Genomic DNA, 5,373 nt, shown 5'->3' on the forward strand with positions numbered 1-5,373 from the left:
AGACAGGGCTGACCTTCGGAAATAGGATTTATACTCTCCAAGATGATATTTGCACTTTCTGGAGAGGCGATTTTCTCCACTTCAGTAGCCCGATTTCGTCGATTGCGTGGAGAGGGCTGTAGAATGTGGCGCCGCCTTTCCTGCTCCGTCAATGACAGGCGTGCTGGTCTCTGGAGAGAGAGCACAGTCCATCAGCGCACTCCAATAAAGGCACTGGAAGCAGCTGAATCGCATTGGCGAAGCTCAGCGCTGGGCCGCTGGGCAGGGTTTGCCACCGTTTCCGTAGTGTAGTGGTTATCACGTTCGCCTCACACGCGAAAGGTCCCCGGTTCGAAACCGGGCGGAAACAGACTGGCTTCTTTTGTCGGCACGCACAAAAGGGGATTGGGGATTCGCCTAGCGCTGTGATCGAACAGACCCACTCACCTCTTAGTGTGGCGGGATCTGCACAGTGCATGTCGCAGCGCATCCTGCTTTCACTTCAATGCGCGTCCTGATGTACCCCAGTCGCCCGCGTGACAGGTGGGGATAATCACCACTATACTAACGAGGAAGACATCGCTCTCTCCGACCCCCGGCATCGTGACCCACCGTGCTGGAAGCGGACGCGTGCTGTGATTCCTTTACGGAGCAGAAATGACAACCGAGGAGCCGAGAGATCATTTCAGCATTTCGCGTCTGAACAGAAAACACAAACGACCAACTCGGAATGATTTGCCTTTGATGCTTTCAAAGCGTTCTTTGTGCATCGAACAGACCCACTCACCTCTTAGTGTGGCGGGATCTGCACAGTGCATGTCGCAGCGCTTCCTGCTTTCACTTCAATGTGCTTCCTGATGTCGAGTCGTGTGCCGTGCGGAGGCTCTGAAAGCGAGAGCAATGAAAAGGTGCACTGCGCTGTGAAAGAAAACAGAGAAGTGAAAGGCAGTCCTTTCTCTAAGGAGGTAAAAGAAAAGCTTTCTACTCCCCGTCAGGGAATTGAACCCTGGACTCCCGCGTGACAGGCGGGGATACTTGCCACTATACTAACGAGGAAGACATTGCACTCTCCGATCCCCGGCATCGTGTCCCGACCCAGCGTGCTGGAAGGCGACGCGTGCTGTGATTCCTTTACGGAGCAGAAATGACAACCGAGGAGCCGTGAGATCATTTCAGCATTTCGCAGCAATTCAGCATTTCGAAAACACAAACGACCAACTCGGAATGACTTGCTTTTGACGCTTTTCAAAGCGTTCTTTGTGCACGACGACTGCGCCGCCTAGCAGATACAAATGGGTTGTACAACTTTGAACTTGCGAATGGAAGAGGGCTAAGCCCCCTCTCTTTTAGCCCAGGTTCGATCTGTCTCCCAGAATCACAAGGGCACACACACACTGTCTTGTTTCTCGTACACGTATAGTGTAAAAATTAAGAACCCAGGACGAAGATGTGACACTCGAAGAAACTCTTTATTATTTAACCTGTAACTCCGAACCAGTTAGCTCCTAAATTCACTATGACCTGTGACCCTGAGCAACCGTTATTCCCCACTCAGCCCTCCATCAATCAACATGCAGTTTCACTGCTGACGCACACAAATATTACACCTCCTCCAGCTGTTATGAATCGCCTCTCTTCAAAGCCCGGTGTGTTTTTTTTTTTGGAGATGTTATATATGTCAGAAAGAGCACTGTGACGTCAGAGACACCAGCCAGAGCGCCGGGATCAGAGAGCGAGACTGCGGTGGAGAGTTATTGATCACTTATCTATCGACAACCTATAAATTCAGCTGAAGAACCGTAGAATTAACGATTAACTTCACCGATTGGTGAGTACTGATTCTTTTCCCGTTCTTGACCCTGTTTTAAATATCTAGAAAACGGTCAATACCGCCTGTATCGATCAATTACAGTACCATAGTGCGTTTAGTGTTAATAATGTTCAATCCAAAATTAAAGAATGGTTATTCAAATTATTATTTAGGAATTTAATCCTAGAGCTAGATAGTTATATTCCAAGTTGATAAATTAGTAACAGTTTAAATGCATTTTCCATTTGTTTACAAATCATAAGTTTGGTAACCACGGCGACACGCACCAAGTCACTGTGCCCAGCTAGGTGTCTCGCCTTCATCACAAAGAGCGGTGTGACGTCACGGACAGCTACTAATACTAATACTAGTGTATTCATGTTAATATTAGTGAGAGTACAACTGGTAGTTTTAATATTAATGCTAGTATTCATGTTAATATTAGTGCTTATTATAGATTTACAGTTAGACTATTTACACTAGTAGTCATGTTAGTTTTAGTGATATTATTACTGTTATTATTAGTATTAGTAGTGTAGTAGTAACTTTGTGTTATTGTTAGTAATAATGATAGTGTTAGTCATAGTGATAGTGTTACTGTTGTAATATTAGTGGTATTTTTGTTAGTGTTTGTAATAGTGTAACTGTAGGTAAGAGTGTATGTGGTGTCCGTCAGTATGTGAGTTTGTGTCTGTGAGTATGTGTACTGTCTATGTGTGATTCTGTAAATGTGCGTATCAGTGTGTGCGTGTGTATCTCTTAGTGTAGTGTCTACAGTATGTGTGTGTCTGTCAATGTGTGCTAGTTTGTATTTGTGCATGTATGTGTCTGATTGTGTGTATAAATGTGTATGGTGTTAGTCAGTATGTGTAGTGTCTGTGTGTGTGAATGTGTGTGAGTGTGTAGGTGTATACTGTATCTCTCAGTGTGTGTGAATGTGTTTGTAGGTGGGCTTGGGCTCCAATGTTGTGTCTGATAGAAGTGACCCATCAACAGGTGTTGAGGTCCAGAGCTGCTTGCAAATCGAATCACTTTCTAGAGTCCAGACCAATGTCTACAGAGCTGTGAGTGCTCTGTTTTTATCACTATTAGTAGTAATGACAGCAGTAATAGTAGCAGGAGTATTAGTATCAGAATTAGTATTAGAATCTGAAGTCATGGTCGTAGTAGTAATGGTAGTAGTGGTAGTAGCAGTTGTGTCAGTGGCAGCAGTATTAGGAGCAGTAACTTTAGAAACATAAAGTAGCTTTAGAAACAGTAGCTTTAGAAACATTAGTAGTAGCAGTAGGAGTAGCTGTAAAATTTTATTAGTTGCAGTTGTATCAGTGGCAGCAGTAGTAGTAGCTGTAGTAGCAGTAGTAACACTATAACCATGTGTTACGATCCCTGCCTCCCAGCAACGAAAGAGGCAGAAGAAGGCGGAGTCTTAGTTCATTAGTCTACCTGTTAGTGTACGCTTTCACCACCACACCTCCGTCTCATTTTATATTTAAGCACTAGTCTTTCCCTACTTCCTCGGTCAGTATTGGTTTACCTTTCGAGTTACTTAGTTGCGCTACGCCTTCTACCTCTTCGTACTGTTCAGGTTCCGACTTTGGTTTCTCCCCTTTTACTATGTTTTTTGAATTATGGCTCAGCTTTGGTTGCTCTCTCTCAGTTTGGATCTCTGGCTTCCCCTGGACTCTCGGCTCTCTCCTTCGTCTACGGTATTTGGATCACGACTTGTCTCTATCGGCTCCTGCAAGTGGGTTCATTACTTGGTTTCAGTTTCACTGGCCGAATCCTTAACAAGTAGCTAAATACACAGGCCACACTGCTCCAGTTGAGGCTCAAACTCACAACCTCAGCATGACTTTGCTGTGCATTGCTGTATAAGCACCGCGCGCTGACCGATTGCGCCACTGAAGCTGTTTAACACCCTCTCCTCATACAGACTGACGCTGCAGAAACACAGGCTGCAAACAGGGTTTCGGTTGTGGATCCATCTCCACATGGGGGAAAGGGACAGTAAAATAGCAAGGAAAATACAAGAGAAGAAACGGAAAGAATTGTGCTCACTGCAAATTAAGAAGGAAATAGGTGGCCGAATACATAAAACAACTCAGCAGATAATTTGTAAGGACATTCTTTGGTGACAATCAGCAGCCAGATTTCTCTTTAGGTTCAGCTCTGCAGTATGAACGTACATTCTCCGAGATTGGTTAGTTATATGTGATCAGCTGATATTAAATAGGACTAATAACAATCAATACAATCTGGCAAAATAACCTTTGTACATGATCTGGAATGTGACTGGTGAAATTTCAGCACAGTTGCTACCCCCTTTATAAAGGGTGTGCACACTTATACAACCAAGACATTGAAAGTTTTTTTTATTATTGTTCCAAAAAATGTTCCATTTGTTTTCTTTCTTAAATGTTGTTGATTAAAAGATCTTATTAAATGTGAAAAAATCTGATTGTGAAAAGGTCAAAATGTTAGTGAAAAAATCAGTAATGTGAGGAAAGATGAATTGTGGGAGCCCCTTGACTCCTCGTGTCGTTCTGTATTTCTCTCTCATTCTACTGGGAGTGGTGCCGTCGCTTCTGGATAAAGTCTGTCAGTGGTCATTCCAGATGGGCCAGGTATGACTGCACTTCGGCACAAGAAGAGACATGTGATTTGCGAGGATCCCGGCAGTCTTTTTTTTTTTTTAGAGCCCAGATAGCTCAGTTGGTAGCGCATCAGACATTTAATCTGAGGGTCCAGGGTTCGAGTCCCTGTTTGTGCTTTTCTTCAATCTATTGTGAATGTCATTCTAAATCGTCTTTTATCTTTCCCTCTTCTAGCTGTACTGTGGTTATTTTATATGTTCATCACTTGTATTTTCTTTAGTGTTTCCTTTCACAAACCGAAAATGTTCAAGGTGATCTTCTCACCACACTCCACGTAGATAAATTAAAAGAAATCACAGTAGAGTAAAGGACACGCAGTGAGGAGCTCCCGCAGTGAGTACTCTTGAATACGAAAAGAGGAAAGGCGCACTGCACATCTGCGGAACATCGCAAAGTAATTTTTTTTATTAAAGGTTCAAGGAAACCTGAATATGTTTACTAGAAGTATTTCAGAATCACAGTCAAATCGAGTACGATTGCTGCACTGATATGCCGTGTGAAATTAGAATACTGTTTGTGCGCTGTTCAAAGCTTTTCTAAAACTACAGAGATACGTTTCGGAATGCGTCTTCCTGTAAAAATAAAATCTCTACATGGGCGCTATACGCAGACTCTGAAGCCTGCTTAACAGAAGAACTATATTCAGAGGGCCAAAGAAGTGAATATTTCACCAAGTGAGAGAAAGCATCTCAGAAAAAGGAGGTGCAGTCTCTTACATGCAGCATAACACCACAAAGTCAGACTACAAGTGCTGAAAAGCTGCTATCAAGGGTAACCCGGCCGAGCGCTCTAAGGAGCTGGATTAAAGCGCCGTCTCTTCGAGGGCGTGAGTTGGAATCTCCTTGTTAAGAATCATGGTTTTGTTGTTGTAGATTCTGCGCGATTAAATCAGTTTCAATAGAATTAATTTGAACAGTCATATTTGTTTTA

The 5,373-nt window shown here is 43.4% G+C and overlaps 1 non-coding gene across 1 annotated transcript; it reads left to right on the top strand.

The window, feature by feature from the left end:
* The first annotated feature begins 276 nt into the window (after positions 1-276).
* On the top strand, positions 277-349 carry trnav-cac (transfer RNA valine (anticodon CAC)). The gene has a single exon. It is a non-coding gene; the product is annotated as a tRNA-Val (tRNA).
* Positions 350-5,373: the final 5,024 nt, after the last annotated feature.

Source organism: Atractosteus spatula, chromosome 10 (assembly GCF_055471065.1).
Source record: "Atractosteus spatula isolate fAtrSpa1 chromosome 10, fAtrSpa1.hap1, whole genome shotgun sequence".
NCBI classification, from domain to species: Eukaryota; Metazoa; Chordata; class Actinopteri; order Semionotiformes; family Lepisosteidae; genus Atractosteus; species Atractosteus spatula.